The following is a 22,867-nucleotide window of genomic DNA, read 5'->3' as shown; positions in this document are numbered from 1 at the left end:
TAGCCTCAATTATATGTAAAAGAAATTAAATCAGCTCCACGCTGTATCCTGCACACAGCAGGGTAGGCAGAGGGAACCTAGTGAACCTAGTGTGCACACCTTTCCCCACTTTCTGCCGACACCAGAGCGAAGAAATGGAAATATAAATTGAAATAAATATTTCATCTCCTCAAGAGAGAATCGAACCCACAACCAGTCGGTTTTACAGTCTCAACAAAAACAATTAAAATGTTTATTTTATAAGTTTATAAATTCAAATAATTCGTGCCATCTTGTTATTCATAATTAAACTTGTATTCCGTATTAAATAACGGAAAACGATGATTTACCGTCGCTTCGTTCGTTTTAGTCACGTTTTATTTGTTAATTTCAAGGTAATACGGCCTTCATGTAATTAGCCATGCTGTTTATTAGAAATATAAGCTATTAATGAAATGATGATGTTTGATTGACGTGACGTGATGTTTTGGAGACGTGTCATCTTTTTTTTATGCATCTTGAAGACGCTTGTTGCAGGGGAAACAGATGGAGCCTAGTGTCCTACTGCAGAGTGTCCTAACTCTGCTCCCCTCTCGCCCATGTGGACCAGTGAACCCACGACCTTGCCAACAAGACTTGTGTCCCTGCGCCACGAGTGGCCTGGATATTAATATTTAATAGTTTATATTGTAGGCTGTAGAATTTTTATAAAACATTTAAACATGTTAACCAACTTTAGTTATCTTGAGACAATGTCACCGTAATCTATACTATCATAATTATAGAACATTAAATAATAAATTAACGAAGTATTTTTTAGCGTCACACTGTATCATCACACAGCAGGGGAGACAAAAGGAATCTAGTGTTAAAACACTCCGTTCTCTTCCACTTTGCCGATAACGAAGTTAAATGAATGAAGTTTATCATTCACTTTTCTTCGCTTTTGAAGAGGAAAGTTATTTACCCACTTATAATGGGCAAACAGTTATTTGCTTTTCGACAAGTTATATCAGAAAGCCAGAGTTACGTATTCCAAAGTACAAATAGTATGAAACTATAAATCACCTAACTCGTGTAAACGACCATAATCGTGTGGTTATATAACATTTAAAATGCGTACAAAATTTAAAGGGCGTTGTAGAGCCAAAAAGTTTTACCTAACTCTTACGATGCTTCTAATGAACTTCCGTATTACTTTCAAAATGGAATCTCAAGAATGACAGTATTGGAATTAAATATAAAAAAGTTATATCCACTTTTTTATATTTAATTCCAATCTATATATATAAAATCGAAAGGTCACTCACTCATCACGAAATCTCAGATACTACAAGTGCTAAGAATCTCAAATTTTGCATAGGAGTTACTTATAGGACGTAGGTGCTCACTAAGACGGGAATTTGCAATATTCGACTTCTAAGGGGGTTGTTTTTGGAGTTGAAAGTTTGTATGAAACTTCGTTACTACAAATGCTAGGAGTTTCAAATTTTGCATAGACGTCACTAGGACGTAGTCATGGAGACAGAAATTAATAATAACATAGCTCACGCGGGTGAAACCGCGAGCGGGTCGCTAGTTTACTATATGCGAGATACATTTAAGCTGAAAAAAAAGAAAGAAGAATTATATTCATTAAATGTTAGGACATATTTGCACTTTCTTGGTCTCTTCCCTTTCCATGTAATACTATGACCACTATAATATATTAAGAAATCTAAAAGACCAAAATTAAACTTACATCATCATCATCATCAGTGTGTCCTCTTCCACTGCTGAACTCCAACTCTCCAATGGCACACTACTGAGCTCGATCTTCAACTCTTCGCATCCAGCCGTTGCCCGCCATATTGCGAATATCGTCACCCCATCTAGCTAGAGGACGTGATACATTACGCTCGTCGAGGTGTTGTTTCCAGTCTAGAACAAGCTATAATAAATACTTATAATGTTATATTTTTAAGTGGTTATAAGAAAACCCAATAGTCAGTGCAAAATAGCTATTCCAACTCCTTATCTATTATATTTAAACCAATGATCCTAAAGATATTTGTAATATATAAATATAGAAAAAAAAAATAATATATAACAGTACATTTCCAAACAGCATTAGACATGTGAACTGCATTTGGGAGACGCGATCACATTTTTCGTTTCCCAAATGGTTTTTGTGGGCTGTCCCCGTTCACCAGTTCATTGCCTTCGGCGTCTAACTGGACAGTTTTTTGCTCGGCTGTGGAGACCTCAATAAATGCCTCTACCATCAATATTATTCTCGTATGATTGCAGCGATAATATAAAACGTTGTTACATTCAAATACATTTAGATTTAAAATAATTGTAAGCTCATAGTAGCAAATAAGTAAGGGGCCTAAACCGTGTGGGTTCGATTCCCACTCGAGGAAATGATATATTTAAATATTTTCAATTCTTCCCTCTGGTGTCGAGGCGTTAAGTTCCGCCATTCAATACGTAATTCCTCCAGAATTCGGCGGAGATTAGGAAGAGGAGTATCTGAACACTAAGCTCAATCTGCTTACCCTCCTACACACAGCACGAAGCTATAAAAAACTTATGTTTAGATTTAGAAATAGAATTCAAAACAATTGAAATTATTTAAAATTTAGAATTACTAAAACGTTTAAAGAATTCCACATTTTTTATTAGAATTACAATTCAATTGGTTCCAGTGCTTAATGTAATCCATGGTAGAGGTACAGCGGGTGCGGCGCCATCACATTTTTCTGTGCTAGTTTCAAGTGTGGGTGGTTCATGCTAACTACGTTTTTTGCGGCCAAATTAGTTTCGGCCGTAATAGAATATCAAATACTTTCATTTCAAACGTTACTCTTGATATATTAACGTTATATTATTATTAAATGGGGATAAAGTCAATTACACTATGTGCTGACATTTACTAAATTGATTATTTCGTTTTAAAGTCTTTGGATCTAACTGTTATATTAAATTGAATTAGCATGTACTACCGTTATTTATATTACCTTCACACTGTATTCTAGTGTTGAGACTCTCCGTTTTTCAGCTGAAATCCGCCGTATTGCATGTGAGTGAGTTCCAGGCTTATTATTATATTCCATCCATCCATGAATCAGCCTTTCAAAGTCCACTGCTGGACATAGGCCTCTCCTAATGCTAGCCACTCCGTCCGGTCCTGCGCTCTTGCGCCCGCGCCTATATCCCGCACACAGCAGAGTAGGATTTTGAAGGCTTTGCGTGTTGAGTGGCAGAACTCAACGCCGCGCTTTGCCTCGACACCAGAGCGAATAAACATAAATAAATATTTCACTTCCTCGAGTGGGGATCGAACCCGCAACCGTCGCGTTACAGTCACACCCTTGTGCCGGTGCGCCACTACGGCCTCCAATAACATCATCATCATTTTACGGAAGTTTAAAGGTCATGTAACACTTTGCCTGATCGTATAACGTGTTTTATATTGCACGTAGTATTAAATTTCATATCGACTTATGTCTTCGTAGGTGGTATGGTACGTCAGTGAGGAAGAATTCAGAAAATTGTGCGTTTATATTGATTAGTTGGGGCCGTGGCACAGTTGGTGGTTGTGGGTTCGATTCCAACTGGGGTAAAAATAATTAGTGTTAATTAATATTTTCATTTCTTCGTTCTCAAGGTAAAGCGCGGCGTTGAGTTCCAGCACTCAACACGCAATGTCCCAAAAATTCTTCAGAAAATTGACTTAGTATTAAGACTAGATTCCTTCTGTCTACCCTGCTATATGCGGGATCCACCGTACCGCTGGAAAAAAACATACTACTCGAAAATTAAGCAGATTACTGACTATTGAGAGGGGAAAATTAAAATAACTTTATTTCACCTACTATAGAATCAAAAAAATATTTTTTCAGAATAAAAACCTACAGCAAAATAAAAAATATAAATTATTTATCATTTATCAAATTTTTGGAGTACCAATGCTTCTTACGAAGAGGTATAAACAAGAAAGTTGCAACAGCCGTAAACAAATTTTGACATTACCTGATCTGCCTACATAAGTGGCTGACTTGGCTAAATCGCTTGGACGCTATCCAAAAGGAACAGCTTCAAATCCATTCAAACATTCAATACACATAATATAACTTGTTTATACGTTGAATATTTAAGGAGAATTCAAAATTTTTGTAGAATTCAGACATTTTAAATGTACAGAAATAAGGAAAATGGGTTAAATAATAAAAACACTTAAAAACTCTTGTAGTTGGAAGGAAATAGCTGAACATCGAGCTTGTGGCATGCTATTTTAGAGACTAGCAGAGGCTTTTGTCAAGCCGTGGACTGAGACGGACTAATGACTATCATATTATATCTAATTTCCACAAGGAATGCTTATTATTTTAACTGGACTAAGAATTGGACTAAGTTCTGGACTAAGAATTGTCTACTACTAACGGAAACAATTAAAAACAGTGGAATTCGAACCCATACTCTTTCGATCGAGACATTGCAATTGAAAATAAGAATACAGTACAAATTAAAATACCGTTTAAAAAATAAACATACGCCCGCGACTATTGTCCATTCCATCTGTTCAATTTTCCGCTCACTTGACTACGGAATTAGACATTTGGCTGTGTGCTTTTTGTAGACAGGTATATAATTATACCACTACCTTATAAACCTACCTGTATAAATATATATATATACCTGTATAAATATATATTTTAAATTGTTGTTTTTTATGTACTTTGCAGTAGATAATATGTATAAACCAACTATTATATATTTTATTTTAATATTTGAAATATATACGCTAGGTTCCCAGGTTCCCTTTGCCTTATCTGTTATGTGCTACTTGATATGAAAGAAGGATAAAAAGAGCTGCATTAAAACATTGCATGCGGTGGATAGTGAATCTAGATCGAACTAAAGAGTTTTAGGAACACGTTCTCTTCACATCAATCGATCAATTTTGATTAAAAAATCGTTATGTGGGGAATTTTGGCTCTCCGATGTTTGTACGTTATCAGATGTAGTAACATTGAAAACAGTTTCTTTATTGGTAACTAGCGGACGCGCGCAGCTTCGCCCGCTTATTTGCACTTTTAGGGGTGAATCCTAATAAACCATGAAACACGTGTTCAATTAAATAATTTTAAGAGTTTTAATTTCAAATCTTATAAAAATCAGTGGCGATTTTTAAAAAAATCCATACAAACTTTCAACCCCTATTTCATACCCTTAGAAGTCGAATATTGCAAATTCCCGTCTTAGCGAGCACCTATGTCCTATAAGTAACTCCTTTTCAAGTGATTCCTAGCACATGCAGTTTCTGAGATTTCGTGATGAGTGAGTGACCTTTCGATTTTATATATATAGATGATAACATACATTAATTGTGACAAGCGTATAAGAATTTCAACGTAACTTGATGAGAACGTATGACTTAGTGCTCAGAGCGCTTGGTCGGTTTACAGGAGGCGCGGATTCAAGTCCCGCTATGCTACGTTCAAATTTTTATACGTTTTATAAGTATCTTTCTTTCCTAAGTGTGCCATTCCATTAATAGTCTCCAGCTTTTTAACTTCGTTTCACACACTGGCGTATGTCTTAAAAGTAATGCCTCGTCAAGGGAAAATAAAATATTCTGGTATTTACAGTATTTTTCTGCAAATATCTATACAATTTAAAAAAGTACTTAATAATAATATGTTTAGAACTTATGAGCGAAGTCAGCTATCGTGACCTGGCTAGCCTAGGCACCGGTCACGCAATGCGTTGTTAAATACATTGATGATCTCACGCTACATACAAAAAAAATGTGTAAAATTGTAAATATTTAAGAGTATGTATTAAAAAATGAATAGGCCCGGGTCTAGGTCGTTTAAAAATATCAATGGAATGTTAATTTAAGTATTGAACGAGATGCCTTCAAGTATATTTATTTATATTCATTTTTCGATTTCAATTATCTTATTTATAGCTTATAATGTTTTTATAATCTGTACATTTAAATAAAATTGAAGTATCTGTCTGTGATTTCAAAATAACCGTGTACTATAGAATGGCAAATTTATAAATAGTATAATATTTATCATGAAATATAGATGGTTACTATGAGTCACTCAGATAACAAACAGCAATATTGTCCATTCGAGAAAATAAATCGCGTAACTCAACGTCTATCGGGGCGGAGAAATGAAAATAATTTTACTCGAGAGGGGCTCGAACTCACAACTATCAACAGCCATCCTCTGTTCCTCGTGTTTTTTCAAGTGTATACATTTATTTATACTATACCTAATAAAACATAAGCAAATAATTTTAGTATTTTTGTCTGTCTGTACCTAGATAGATATTAAATAACTAAACATTTTTCTATTATACATACGAAAATATTTGCAAGAAAAATGTAATTCCAAAAGATTTAAATTAAGATTAGTCCAGAATTCGGCAAAAAGTGGGGAGCGGAGTGTCTTAACACTAGGTTCCCCCTGCCTACCCTGCTGTGTGCAGGATACAGCGTCATATTGATATTTTTTATTCGTAAAGTTCAAGCGGGCGAAGCTGCGGGAGGCCGAACTATTTACTATAAATAGTCCACAATAAAATATTCAATTATAAGCCTTGTCTTCGTATTTAGCGAAGTAGCAAGAGCTAATCAAAGAGAGAGTTCTAAGCGTACAAAAGAATCTAATTGGGAACCTGTTGGAACCTACTGTAACTCCAATTTCCACTTTGGAGACAACACAAATATAACAAAAATATATTAATATTCTATGACATAATTATTACTTAACGTAAAACCCGCATTTTAGCAAATATTCATTGTCAACTTTCACGCTCGATTATTGAAGCAATTGGTCAAATAAAGATATCTTTACTAAACCGTTAACTATAAAAGTATATTGTTTAAATAATTGTGTTTACTGTGAAAGGTCAATGAACTTGACGAGACATATTTATACTAGACCTATTTTTTTTTATTTTTGTTATACAGCTTATTTTTGCATAATAGGATTAGCGGAGAGAACACTGTCAAAGCTCTACTACTACTCCACTAAACTCCTTTTCCGCCTTCATTTTTAAGATATTTCATTTTATGGAAATAAGAAGTAATTCGAGGAAATAATAATTTATTATTTCTTCGAGTGGGAATCGAACCCATAATCATCATGTTTACTTTGAAACGTTGCTCTACTGCAGCTGCAGCACGCAGATTGTTATAATTTTTTTTTTCATTTTTTATATTCGACAAAATAACAGCATATTTTACAATTTTTTTTTGTTAAGTTCCCAAATTCCATATTCGGTTTATGATTTTTCAAATTTTATATTCTTTATTTATATTCCTCTTTTACAAGTAATTTTAACAAAATAACGTATAATTTTTTATCTAATTTAATAAAACATAATTAAAAGAACCTAAAAAAAAGAAACAGGAAGATGAATACTAAAAGAAAATAAGAGAAATCACCTTTACATCTATTAGATAACATCATGTATTACAGACTCGTTTGCCCTTACCCGGTCTTAAAGGTCGGTAGGTACTGTATCTCTATAAAAACTACACATACAAGAACCGTATAGTTAATTAGTAAACTGATTCATACGGGAAATCGTAAGAAAAATGTTTGCGAAACTAATGCTTAACATCGGAAACTAAACTAGTCAATTATTTTTAGAACCATGTGCCCATTTGGTGAATCTTTCTCTGTACACGAGGAAGTAGTGAGTTTGACATTTTTTAAGGAAGATTTTATATTTTAAGAACTTACATTATATTTAACAAAAACCAGTGTAGAGTGAGTCGGACTCACCCACCGAGGCTTCCATACCAATTATTGGAAGAACCACCTAAGTAAGTGCCTTTCAGCACATCTTACCGACTCTTTAAGTCGATGTAAAAGTGCATTTTAAGTATGAATATTGGAAAAATATGTAATTATATATTTAGATATACAAGCTTTGAGGCGAAGTAGTAGAAAATAGAATTAATTCATTATTATCTATTCCATATATAACTTGTCTAGTATAATCGAACTAGTAAGTAGACAAGCAGGTAAACTAGACGCCCCCACCAATAACACCACCGTAGATCGATATCACATGGGAAGCATTTTTCGTCGCTTCGGAACTTTGCCAATTTCACTCTATCACGAAGTTAGGTTTAAAATGCGTTCGTTGTATCCCGTATACTACAAGGAAGGCAGAGGGACCTAGTGTTAAGACACTCTGTTCCTCACTTTCCGCCAAAATTTTTGAGGAATTGATTGGCGGAACTAAACGCCGGCCTTTTGTCTTTGTGCCATAGCATATTAATTAAAATATTAATAAAAATAATTAATTCCCTCGAGTGGGGATCGATTTTTTGATATATATATATATTTTTTTAATGTATCTAAGCTGTAATTTTTTCCACAGTTTTGATTACGCGGCGAATTTCATACATAATGCAGCAAAAATAAAGCAATAACGCTCGTTTCTATTGATTATGTTAACAGAAAAGTTATTTTTTTCTGCACTCCAGCGGGCTGAACTTCTACATATTTTCAGCTTGTCCATTTTCCCCTCGTCACATTGAGAAAAAGAGATACATAGAGAAAGAGAAATATGAAAACAAAGTGTTACTATAGAAGTTTCGCTTTATTTTTCCTTAAACGTGTGTTACTTACTATCTTGTCAGTAAAGCTAGTACTACCAGTTCAGTCAGTATGCATATTAGATATTATTATAATAAATAGAGCACAAACGTAGATCTATTAGATATTTAATGGCGCAAAAAGAGAACACAGCCACTATCACAACTTTCTAGTACGAGATGGACAACTAATTTGGAACAACTGTACGTGGATTTCAAATTATGGAAGCAATACTGCAAATTTTCTTACTGCTTACCCCATGTAGTTACTAAGAATTGCTTATTAGAAAAATCTAATGACGAGGCTTGGGATTTGAACTCTTCTAGACCTCAAGTTACTCACGACTCTCAACCGTTATTACCAATCAGATGTGATGCAGAATGGGAACCTTGGGAAAGGGAACCTAGGGGAACCTAATGTTAAGACACTCCGTTTCCCACCTAACACCGAATTTTTGAGGCATTGCTTGTTGGGAGCTTCCAACAATAATTTACTTAGTAACCTCATGTATTCGATAATGTCTCTTCTGTTATTTTCCTTTAAACGAACAAAACTATGTAACGTAAAAACCTACGTTTAAGCCATTCTCTTGAATCACTCTGCCTATTAGCGAAAACCGCATCATAAACGATCGCGTGTTTTTACAAATACTTTATAGCATGTAAAGATTCATCTTAAACATCGCTAAAGTATACGCTAGAATAGTTATCATTAAAACACACAAAAGATAAAAATAAGGAATTAAGACTTTTTATGAGTAATGTTTTTCATTCAACTTCCATGGTTAGATGAGTAAGACGGTCATTGCTATTTATTATAATTGCTTCATCACGGGTTTTTAACGTGCCTCCTTGTTCTTCTATGAACTGCGAATATCGTGACGTCATTGGCTTAAAAAACAGTGAGACTAGTGTTTGATCTCTATCTTAATTATTTTTTTGTTTATTTTTCCCCTTTTTGTCCTTGTTCTGAGTGTACGCGGTCGTTTAAAACTCATATTTTGAGGATAAAATTAAATTCTTGACGAAATTGGGATTTTACATTGTTTTGGATTCAACATTATTTTTTTTATTATTGTGATACTTAAAATAAGAAATAGATAACACAGATCTCTTGTAATAAGTACCTACCTACTAACAAATTGAAAAACTCTAAAATGAAATATAAGTATAGCGAAGTGTTTAACATATTAATAAAAGGCTTCACCTGTATCCCGCATATAACAGGGCAGAGGGAACCTAGTACTAAATAAGACACTTCGCCCCTACTATCCGCCGAGTTTTCGTGACATTGCATTTTGAGTGGCGGAACTAAACGTCGCGCTCTGCCTTTTTACTCTCGAGTGAGAATCGAACTCACTACCGTCGCGTCTACAGTCACAGGCTTGTGTCACTGCTCCAAGACTGCCTCAAGGCTATAAATTAATAACAAAATTAAATCCAGCATAGTCCAAGATCGTAAATAACTCGTAAGAAGATATAAGAAATCCACATGCAATAAACATTTAATAAAACGTGTAACCCAGTAGCTGAACCAGTAAAATATTGCCGTTATAAGGATCATCAGAGCTTCTAGAGACTTGTAGCTTATTCACATTCTACCACGCAAGTCTTACCTATTTATGTACGTTATAAGAGTGCAAAGGTTTTAAGCCCCGATTCTACAGCGAGCGGAACGGACCCATTAAGGACTACGTTTAATTCGTAAGAGTAAGCTGAGTTATTGTATTTCACTAATAAATAGTCGAGCGGAAAGGACTGAGCGAGCAGAGAGAGTTGAAATGAACCCGCTCAGTTCTAAGAGTCGTTGTGAAGTAAATATAAAATACGAAACCCTTTGTTGGTGGAAATCTTAATCTATTTTATTTAAAAGGAGTCCATTCCGCCTTCGCCTAACCAGCTTGTTTCTTTTTCACAGAGGAAACCAGGTTTTATAGCTGTATAATTTACTTAATAACTTTCAATAACAATGTTTTTTATAAAAAATGTGTGTATATATTTGTATGTGTATATGATTTTTATTGGTAACATTATAAATGTTTTAAATAATGAGTTAAAATTGTTAAGAGAAATCGTGAAATCCTTTAATATTTTTCAAAGTCGAATTCTTAATAAGAATACTCTGGGTCTAGGCCTCAGTCATAAGAAGTGCATCAAAAAGAATAATTCTATCCCTATTGGTATTTTTGGGGATCAAATTAAGATTTTTGATTGACTTAGGGAAAATTTTAAATATTTAGCTTTTCCTTGTCAGTTAAGACAACGCATGTATAGGTTTTGGTAGTTTCCACATAATATTCTTGAATAATAGAAAATATGAGCTTGACTTACACACTCCTAGTGACCATGACCATCTAGATGTCGACAAATTGGAGAACTAGCATTATTCTTTATTGAACTTGGCTCTCATTTCTCATATATGAATTTAATGAAAATTATTTAATTTATATATGTCAAAAGTAGAATTAAAAAAAATGAAATGACTAGATATTATAAAGTATAAACAGTAACAATATTAGCATAATGCTCTAGTTACATTATTGCAACTTTCTATATCGCTCGTTCTAGATAAAACTACATATTGAACATCATTACTGATGCCATCGTTGACAGCGTCTGATTGTAAACTCTGGGGCTTAACTCAACGCCGCACTTTGTCTAATCTCCAAAGCGGGGAAAAACGGGAATAGAATCTACAACCATTGTATTAACAGACCGTACTACTGGGCCAGGAAAAGAGTAAGCGAATTTATTTACTTTTTTAAAGTTTTCGAGACCAGTCAAGACGGAGGAACACCAGCCTCTAAGCGAGACAAGTTGTAGGTTCAATTCTCATTCGAGGAAATGAAATATTTAATATTTTCATTCCTTCGCTTTGGTGTCGAGACAAAGCCCGACATTGAGTTACCCACTGAACAAATAATGCCCTAAGAACTTAGCAGAAAATGGAGAACGATACTGAACACTAGGATCCTTGTGTCTACCCTGCTGCGTGCGGGATACAGCGTGAAGCTATAAAAAACTCTCTTTTCTCTTTTCTTTCTTTCTTTGTTAAAAATCATTACAAGTACAATAATACATTTACATACTTAAACTATAATTAACAAGATTATAAATAGATGGGTAACCTTTAATATGTTTATCATATAAAATGACATTTCATAATCTGGATTTTTATTTTGGGAATCATCGAAATGAAAGGCTTAAAAGGATACCAAATTAAAACAAGTTTACTGAACTTATTTATGTCTGTCATTTCAACGTGTGAAAATAAATATTGTCACATTAATTCTGTCCAATAGTATATAGTACTGAGAAATTTAAAAGAGCGAACTCAAAGAAAAGTCTTAGACAGAATTTAGAAAGCTTAAAGAAGACTTGGAACTCACGTGTATTTTTAATTGTAAACTAAATCAAATTAATTTGTAATTTGAAATACTGTTCTACAAAGAAGATCGACTAATGCTTTATTTTTACTAACACTAAACGGTCAGCAAATTTATTTTTTGTTTTAGGGATGTCAACACTTAGGTTCAAATCTTGCGTTAAATTTGGGACACCCCTATAAATGAGAAAAGTCGAAAGATTGGTGTTTTATCACTACAGTCTATCTCCTCTCCTACTACCTATATGAACACTGAGACGCTAAAATAAAAAAAATAAGTACAAACGTTTACTGCATTGCTTAACTGGCATAGGTAACACTACTGTCAATAAATAATTTTCGTCCTCATTTACTACAGTAAACGTATGCCATGGAGAAGAAAGTTAATAAAAAATATATAACTTAACATAAAGAACAAAAACACCTAAGCTAATATAATCTATCTTATATCTATAAAATCGAAAGGTCACTCACTCATCACGAAATCTCAGAAACTACAAGTGCTCGCTAAGACGGGAATTTGTAATATTCAACTTCTAAGGAGTTGTTTTTGGGGTCGAAAGTTTGTATGAAACTTGGTTACTACAAATGCTAGGAGTCTCAAATTTTGCATAGACGTCACTAGGACGTATCCATGGAGACAGAAATTAATAATAACATAGTTCACGCGAGCGAAACCGCGGGCGGGCCGCTAGTATTTTATTATTCTTAGTCATATAATTAATTGTATACAAATATTTATTTATGTTATAGCTGACCGTCACATCCTTCCTTTCGCTTCATACTTTAAGCTTTCAAGATAAATAGTTGCCTATGTTGCTATCAGTAATATCTTGAATATTTTTTGCATTAAATGGTCATTGAACTGCTTTGATTAAATTATACTTCCTTCCTAGCTTTGGCGAGAGAAACTAGTGTAGTACAAATATTTGTAATAAATCAACTAAACTCTATATCTCGCACACAGCAGGTAGTGTCAAGGCACTCCTTTTCCCATTTTCCTGTGAATTCTGGAGGCATTTCGTGTTGAATGGTAGAAATATTTTAAAAGCACGACTGTTCTCTTTAAATAGCTTAATTTTTTTTTTTATGTATTTATTTAAATTTCTAAGAGAAGTTAACTGTCAATATTCATAACTTCTTTTTTAACTTTATATATTGAATAATGATATAAAATGTAAGTTGGACAAATAACGTTATCTTTATTTGCATTACATCAACTATTACTAAAACTGTATTTCCAACATTGTTGTAAATTGTGTTTTAAAACTCGTAAAATAGTAATGGTTTGGGTTTGGGTTTTTGCACGTTAAGTGTACAGTATAAAATATCTAATAAAATATAAATTTGTAAGGATTTTTTTGTATTCGAGGCCGTTATGGCGCAGAGGCATAAGCGTGTAACTGTAACGCGACGGTTGTAGGTTCGAATTCACTCGAGGGAATTAATTATTATTTACCTATGTATATTTTGATTTCTTCGCTTTGATACCCAGGCAAAAGCGCGGGGTTGCGTTCCGCCACGGACGGCGGAATTTTAGGTGCGGAGTGTTTTAACCCTAGTTTCCCTCTGCCTACCCTGCTATGTGCTAAATACAGCAGGGTATAATTATAAACAAAAAATGTCATAGTCTACATTTTTTATTCAAAACATTTTTTTCCAACATCGATATTTATCGCAAAGAATACGAAAGTATTTTTAAGCTCATGATGATTCATCGGCAAAACACAATTTTTTTCGATTTGACCTTAACAATTAAATTTGTGGGTATTTTTAATGTCAGTACTTAATAAGCCCAATAAATATAATTATAAATAAAAGAAACGATCAGTCGAGTAAATTACTATTGTCAAGGCCGCCTTGGCGTACAAGCACACGTGTGTGTGGAAAATAGAGTACGGAAGTGTCTTAATGGAAACAGACACTAGGTTCCCAGGTTCCCTCTGCCTTCCCTCCTTTGTGCAGGATACATCGTGGAGCTAAACAGTAATAATAACGCATATTAAAATCTACATGTTAAAGTCTATGAATACAGATAAACTATCGAATTCTTTTTTATTTACCAGAAAAAGCTTTTATGTACCAGATGTCAGATACATTATTAATTTTTATAAAGAACAAATGATTATATAATATCTAAAATATGTTGAAAATAAACTAGAATAAATATTTAATTCATCAATACGAATAATTATACTGGTGTTTAAAATTTTTTGTGGTAATTATTTTTCCAAATTATATTTTACAACGTATAATTTGGAAAAATTAAGATGCGGAACCATCAATAATAGGTTACGCACGATATTGTAATTAATTTGTAAGTGGTTAAAGTATTCTTAAGATTCTATATTTTGCTATGTAAATGTAAATTATTATTTTTACAAATTATTATCAAGGCCGTCGTGGCGATGGGACTTGATGGGATCCTCACTCGAGAAATGAATTATTATTTACTAGCGACCCTCTTGCGGCTTCGCCCGCTTTTACTACTGGATTATTCATATAATGTATGTTTGTACAAAAAAATTATGAAACCAAATATATCGCGCTGAAATAATACATTCAACTCCAATTATCCAATACTTGCAAACGCATCTAAATCTTTGTTGCTATAGAGACAGGCGGGTTTTTTTTTCGAGTTTGTGGTTAATGCTGAAGAGGGTATTCTGTCCCTGATGAAAAGCAAGCACTACGTGGCTGCCTGTGAGGAAAATTAAATAGAATGCATCGGCCGGGAATCGAACCCGGGCCGCCCGCGTGGCCGGCGAGCATTCTACCACTGAACCACCGATGCTTGTAAGCCAGGCGGGCACGGCGGACACATGGCGAGTGGCGAGCCGTTTCGCAGCAAGGATTTTTTGATATTGTAACAACTTCTAAAGTACTTATTAAAATGAAAAACGTAACTAATATACTTATTTATATGCTGAGACTAAGGGATAAGTGAAACTTGAGTAACATACAGCTGATGTGTCAACGGCGTGATGTGTCAACAATTAAATGCGTTTTTCTGTAAGACTATTGGCAATTTCGAAATAGTGTAAAAAGCAAATTTTATCTTCGTTTAGCGTAGAAATTTAATAAAGTATTTTAAAGGATAAGGATTAATACCATTATGGAAAAATATCGCTCACAATAAAAAATATATTGAAATTATTATTTTTAGACAGAAATATGATTACTACACGTTATTCTTAAAAGATACGAATATGCTCTCGCGGACTTTTTTGTAGATCTTATTAAGAGGAACAATACTCCAGTACATTATTTTCATGTAGGACTTACTTACTATTAGAGCAGCGCATGCGCGAAAGTGTCTCAGTGGGTAGGACTTTATACACATTTATCGTATTTATGTTAATTTACATAAGAATGTACAAATAATAAACTATATATAAACCTTCTACGAAAAATACTCGACCTAATGGTGAAAACCGCATAAAAATCCATTGGGTGGTTTAGAAGAAGAAGAGTTAGAAACAACAGACAGACACGAAAAGCGACTTTGTTTTATAAGATATAGGATAGGAATAATATTTCTATTTCTTCGCTCACCAAGGCAAAAGCCCGGCGGTGAGTTCTGCCACTCAACACGCAATGCCTCCAGAAATCGGCAGACAGTGGGGAATGGAGTGTTTTAACACTAGTGCCTCTGCTTTCCATGCTATGTGCACGATACACCGTGAAGCTGTTTTTTTTTCTAGTTCAGCTATATTTTCAAAATAAATGAATATTTTAAAAATACACAGCATAAAGCTAGGTAAAGCGAAATTTTAAAATCGGTTGCATTTTGTCACATAGCCGCAGGTCAAATAAAAATGCTTTTATAAAATTCCTTTCAACATAAGTGAAATGAAACGGTAAATATTTAAAATGTATATACATATTCGGTACCAGGCAAAGTTAACCAAAAGTAAATTTTTTAAAAGACTCGATCTATATGATATCGATGGCCGTCCAGGTTTCCAGTCAGTTCGTTTTCCAAGATGAGTGGGTTCAAACTCCGCTACGTTCAAATTTTTATACGTTTCCTAAAAAAAGTATTTTCTTTTCTAACTGGAATAACACTTAAAAACTGTTAAAATAACTCTATCTATTTTTATATTTCTCTAAACATTATTTCGCCATTTTTTTGAGAAATTGTGTATTTATCTTGTTACTGGAGCGGATAAATTAAAATAATTATTTCCTCCAAATGGAAATTGAACCCGTAACGAAAGCCTCAATTGTAAACATTATGTTAATATTAATAAATTCTGTTATTAATAGAATTCAAAAAGAATTTAGAAGAAAAGTTATGACGGATTTTAAAATTAATATGAAAATAATAATTTAATATTATATTTACTTTGTTAGTAATCTCCTCCTTTAATAGTCGTCTCTACAATATTTTTGTACGTATCTAAATATAAATAAATTTAATTTAAAGAACATAAATTATATAAATTAACATTTACTTCGTTTATTTAATTTAAAAACTTACTTTTCAGGAATCTAAAGCTCCTAAACTAGGTACCTATACATAAATTAATTCTGTCCACCATATAAGATCCCAGAGATATTTAAAACTAAAAAGAAAAAAAAACATTAAACATGTAATTACAATAAAATATTACACTAGGAAATTGTGTAATTTGTCTTCGGTTACACACATTATGTTTCCTTGTGCCAACATACTGCTCCCGGAAGTGAGATAGCGACCAACGAGTACGTGCCGAATGCAAATATGGACACAAATGTCCATATACATATATTTACTGATCTAGTTCAAAATTAATTGAATTCCATAGAGAATCCAATTAATATCACAAATAATGTTATAAAATACCATGAGGCCAGTCGTGGCGCAGCGGACAAGGGTGTGATGGTAAAACCGACTGGTTGTGGGTTCGATGCTCACTCGAGGAAGTGAAATATTTATTTCTTCGCTCTGGTGCCGAAGCTAAGCGCGGGGTTGAGTTCCGCCACTCTACACACAATGACTCCAGAATTTGGCGGAAAGTGGGGAACGGAGTATTTTAATACTAGGTTACCTCCACCTACCCCGTTGTGTGCGGGATACAGAGTGAAGCTGATGTTATAAAATAAATATATATACTAAAAAATCGTACAAAAATTCTATTTTGATATTGGTTCAGTATTATCATATTTCAATTTCCATGTTCTATCCATAGTAGCGAAACCCCATTTCGCTTTATCTAAGTATAGCGAATATAGATTTAGAGCAGGATTAGAATTATGAACTTGCAAAGTTGGAAGCAAGTGGTTATATCGGCACATAAATCACAATTTGCTACAATTTTTAAAACATTTTCCTTATTTAGGCAACGTTACAATTTTAACATATTTATATATAGAAGTGTCTCCCACCAAATATAGAATTGATAAGGTAATTCATTAAACGCCAAATTAACTAAAGTATTAATATAAGCAATGTAAGCTTAAATTTTTTTTTTTTCTAAGTGATTTTTTATCTTCACTCAAGAAGATAGCAGTTGCTGCTAAGGTCAAATAATGTTTATTCTTATATTTATATCTAAAACATTAGAATTAATATATTTAATAGAAATATACTATATACATATTTATCATAATATCAAGGAGTTATACAGATATATGATAAATATAAAAAAAAAAAGAAATTAATTTAAAATTTATATAATCTGTCACCAATTTTACTTTCGCCTTAACACTGACTTGACTGACAGACGAGTACCAAAGCACACTTCAATCCCTTCAAAGTGAGCCAGACTGTTGCTAATATTAGAGACGGGAAAAAAACATTCAATTATAGCCCTTCTTTCTTCTTTCACGCTCCCTGCCTCGTCCCGGTGCCGCGTGTACCCTGCCCGCTTATCCTATCCGACATTCGTATTCGTACAAATACAAACTACAAATACGTTAGTATAGCACCAGGCAGGCGGGCCGGTTACCATCAGTTCGCCGCGCGACGCCATTGGGTGCGCTAGTGTTCACTTGTTTTAAAACACAAGTGTTATTACATCGCTATTATTGCGTTTATTTTCGTATAGTGCTACTATTTATAACGTGGTATACGATAACGTGCATCCTGGCTCCTAACAAATGTGCGCTTGGATCTGTCCAAGGATATACAAGACTCCGGTAAGTTACATTCATCCTTCTAACGTATTTAATTTGTCTGGATTTTTTCTATAATGTTACATTTTTTGAAGTGTTTTATGTAGAATTGTGCAATTTTTCAACGTGTTATGCTAATTAGTGGATAATAGTTTCACGGAACGCGCTAACAATTCCAGCGAAAGCGTTTTACTGGATATCGACGGTCAGATTCCATTCATATATTGAGAATATTTTAGGTTTCTTTTATGAAACACTTCAATATTAAAATTTACAGTGAAACAACTCCAAAAATACTTTTATTTTTTTACGTGCTATAACAATAGAATACGAATATTCTTTGTTATAATATAAATATGCTTGTTTTTGTACGGCAAAAATATAGATTTTTTATTCGGCGAAACGGGTTTGGCCACGATACATTTTCGACTGTAGCACTAGCATGTGTACCATTTATTTACATTTGGCTTAAAAATAGACCGACAACGTCTTGCTATACGTTGTATTGTATTTGCAAACAACTGACTTACAATATTTGTACTATAATTAAAATTTTCTATACTTAAATATTATTCAAAGCTGTCAAAATATACACTTAATTTTAACTTCCACACATAATAATTATAAATAACATCACATAAAAAATTGTAACGTAACACCATTAAAAGCACTTACAAAACGAAACAGATAAGTGTAAATGGTGAGGGATTATTATTGAGCGGTAAAAAAACCGGTTAATAGTAAAAGGGCCGACTATCAGCATCAAAAGCTTTTAAACTATAATAACCCTTTATTTAGGTTATGTAGATTAACCTGCCAAATATGAATATAGAAAAAATTGAAGCATTGTAAAATTAAGCGGATTTCTTTATACCTGATGATATTTTAGTTTGATGAAAGAGCACACCAATCTTTGTGAGACATCTAAAAGACCATCCATAATGGTCGACCCGACACGTTTGCTACACAGTGTTTGCGAAATGTTGACATATTACCAGATTATAAAAATGTTTTCTTTTTTTTGGTTTATAAAATTATTTAAATAGTTACGCAAATCAAAAAAATGAAATAAAAAATATTTTAAGTATAAACGTAACCTGAAAAGAAAACAATTTGCTTAGTTAATATTTTTTTTTTAAAAAAGCTGAATGACGTATCGTCATTGACGAAACTTATGTAAAAAATATGTTTCTTTTTTATTTTGTCGATACCATATTATGAGTACGCACTCATAGGTCGTAGTATGTATGTACCTAATGCACACGGCGATTCACGCCCCCTCTGTCGCTGTTTCAAATCAATAGACAGGCAGCAGGCACTCTTGGACCAGACGGACTCTAAATGAATTTACTAAACAAAAACAACAGCTGGAAAGATTCCAATGTAATATTTGTGTGAACCATACATTACAATCGACTTTTGGCAAGCTTTATAACATCTAATAAATCTACTTCAGTTTTTGTACTTTCGGTGAATCGAAATGAAATTAAAAAATTACACTAGTGTCAACTCCTGGCTTTGCATAGGATCAAGAATTAGTTGTTTTTTTCAACGCCTAACTTTGCCTCTTTACCAGAGTGAGGAAACGAAAATAATAAATATTTCATACCCCTAAGTGAGAATCGAACCCACAACTGTCGCCTTAATGGGAATGCCACGCTTGTGCACCACGGCCAGTACCAGAAGTCACTTCTTTTATCATTCATAGTTTATTATTAAGAAAAAACGTTATGAAACATCTTAATTTTATTTTGGTTATGCTTATGCCTTTATGGTTACGGTTTTTGATGTCTTCACGAGCCGTAAGCATATTATAATGTTTCAAATTGTTTTAACATATATTTATAATATAATGTTTCAAATTATTTTAACATATTTTTAGTCTGTCAAAAAAAAAACAAAAATAAGCTTGCGCATGGACGTCACTATGGCGAAGCATTAACGTATGAGACTGCAACAGACATGCAATATTTATTTATGGATTGTTTATTTTTATTACATAAATGTTTTTCTATGTTATTATTCAAGTTACGACATTGGATTGTGTTTAAAATTGGAGGAAATTTATACAAACAATTAATATAATAAGTGCTTCCATTTAATTTAAACTATAAACGCTAAAATTAAATCATAAAATCGACTTTGAACATATACCGTTTATTTATTGCTAAAAATGGTATTATAAAATACTTTGTATAAAACATAAAATGTAACACACTAATACAGTGTTTACCGTTAAATATATTTTTATGTTATGTTTTACTTGAAATTAAAACATATTTCACATTTTTACAGCTTACTTATACTTAAACTTAAAATAACCATTTATTTTTGCTAAGCCTCCGACAATTTAGAACCAGTTTAAAATACCAATAAAAGGATACATTAATTTCAATAATTTAAAAGTTCATTGTGGTCAATGAACTCTTATGTCCAGACAACTTTGCTTTGCCTGGTGAATAAAAAAACGCAATAAACGTAATACAGAACGCAGGTAATGTAAATTATAGTGAGAATATGTAAATAGTTTTTTTTTATAATGTTAGATAGATTTCTTAGAATAGTTGTGCAAATTTATTTTTTAAAACATCTAAAATGTCTACTTTTAAATCAACAATTTGTTTTTTATTTATTAATATAAAAAATAAATATTATTTTTTACTACTCTATGGTAGCTATTTAAAAAAAAAATGAAACCAGCTTCACGTTGTGTCCCGCACACTGCAGGTAGGCAGAGGAAACCTAGTGTTAATACACTCCATTCCTCACTTTCCATCGAATTCTGGAAGCATTGTGTGTTGAGTGGCGAAACTCAACGCCGAACTTTGCCTCGACAGAGTGCTTCTGCGCCACGACTGGCCTGAAGTAATATTATTTAAAAATAAATAACAAATCCCTTAACCAAAAAGAATCCTTTAAAGTATTAATATTTCACATTGAATGAAAGCTCCTAGCTAGCTCCTTCCTAGTTTCTATAGCTCTTAGGTAGACCTAACTAGGTATGGTTGCTATCAACGAACTTCAAATAAAGATTAACTTGCTGGGACATCAACCTCATTGTGCCTTCACACTATAAGTGTTTAAATTTTGTTATCTAAAGTCAGCCCGCTAGTGTTTTTAGTATGAAACTATCAGACCGTGTAAATAATGAGATTAGCTATGACTAAAAAATTATATACTTGATATGCTTCATCTGCGTTTTTAGATATAGAGTGGGGAACGGAATTGTCTTAATGGGAACGGAGAGCTTTAACACTAAGCTCCCAGGTTCTCTCTACCCTATTATATGCAAGATAGGGCGACGCTTCAAAAAAAACTTTTCTTGTGCTTTTTGGAATTGGTTATTAGCTAGTTTTTTGTTAAGCGATTTCTTGTTATGAAATAAAGTAGGTAATAAGTATGGCTTACGATGAAGGGTACTTCAAAATTATATTATAGAGTATTATTAATCTTCAAAAGCCTATTGCCTAGATAAAAGTGATTGTCGGTACATAAATCTATAGTTTTCCACAATATATTTTTTTAATTGAGCCAATAGTTTTGTTTGTTTTCTTAGAGTAATTCTTGTTAGATTATTTTTTATGCCTAATTTAGATTAAAATGTAATTCACACATCAGGAAACGCAGAGGGAGGTAGTGTTAAGACACTCTGAAGACACAAAAAAATAGTATAGGAATTTTCAACACGTGTCGTTAATAAAAAATAATTAACCAACTTTTCTGCAAGATAATAAAACTATCATGAAATTACACTAATTATTATTACATAAAAACTCCAAGGTGATTTCTGCCAAATTTTAAAATGCCACCAGTTCACGTTCCGCCTAGTTACATAGATGCAATTTTTTTATACTTATAACTGTAAAGTTTAACTGAAACTCTCATAATAACTTAAGTTTGTTTAACTTAAACCCTTATAATAACAGATAAGATGTTAAGACACTCCATTCCCCACTTTCCGCCGAATTCTGGAGACATTGCAGAATTCAACGCCGCGTTTAGCCTCGACACCAGAGCGAAGAAATGGAAATATAAATGTAAATAAATATTTCACTTCCTCAAGTGGGGATCGAACCCACAACCGTCGCGTTACAGTCAAACCCTTGTTCTCCTGCGCCACGACGGACTCAATCCTTATAATAACATAAGTTAAACAAAATATAAATATAAGGCTATATGCCAATGTAATACCTACTGGTCAATAGTTCCGAGCTCTGTTCGCCATCGATGTTTAGATAACTGAACAATGCCGGCTGCATTCCACAGCACCCAGTGCCCAGTGCCCAGTACAGTACCCAGTAAAGGGAATTAGCTATAACTTATTTGAAAACTTAAGTGCACGCCACGCACGCTGTGACGTTTGAACAATTGAAGCTTATGTTTTCTTTTAATCTTTCTTTCTGAATTACTTAACTATGAATAGAGATGGATTTAATAAATATTATTATATATAGTTAAATATTGATTTTTTTTATAAATTTTTTTTAGTCATTCTTTTATAATTCATTTAATTACAAATTTGTAATATTTCCTTAGTGTGTTTAAAATATAGCAACATTAAAATAAAAAAAAAAAAACTTTTATATACACAAAGAAGCAATTTAATTAATTTTATTTTTTTCCGATCCGGGAGAAAAAATGTATATAAATATCATTAGCTATGTATGTCTGTTTTATGTAAAAATAATACTTTTATGTTGACAGTAACAAATCTCTAGTTGTTTCTCACAAGTAAGACAGGCAGTAAAGTGCCACTTAAATCAAATTCAAATTTAAAGTAGTGACTG

The 22,867-nt window shown here is 33.0% G+C and overlaps 1 protein-coding gene across 1 annotated transcript in view; it reads left to right on the top strand.

Moving 5' to 3' along the window:
- The first annotated feature begins 17,963 nt into the window (after positions 1-17,963).
- Positions 17,964-22,867, top strand: part of LOC146534690 (beta-1,4-glucuronyltransferase 1) — a 57,615-nt gene continuing 52,711 nt past the window's right edge. The window contains exon 1 of the mRNA XM_085192700.1: positions 17,964-18,104. The gene's annotated coding sequence lies outside the window, so the exon portion shown is untranslated. The remainder of the gene's footprint in view (positions 18,105-22,867) is intronic.

Source organism: Heliconius melpomene, chromosome 11 (assembly GCF_056956725.1).
Source record: "Heliconius melpomene rosina isolate 202511_hmr_F chromosome 11, ASM5695672v1, whole genome shotgun sequence".
NCBI lineage: Eukaryota > Metazoa > Arthropoda > Insecta > Lepidoptera > Nymphalidae > Heliconius > Heliconius melpomene.
This window is presented reverse-complemented; position numbering and strand designations above follow the sequence as displayed.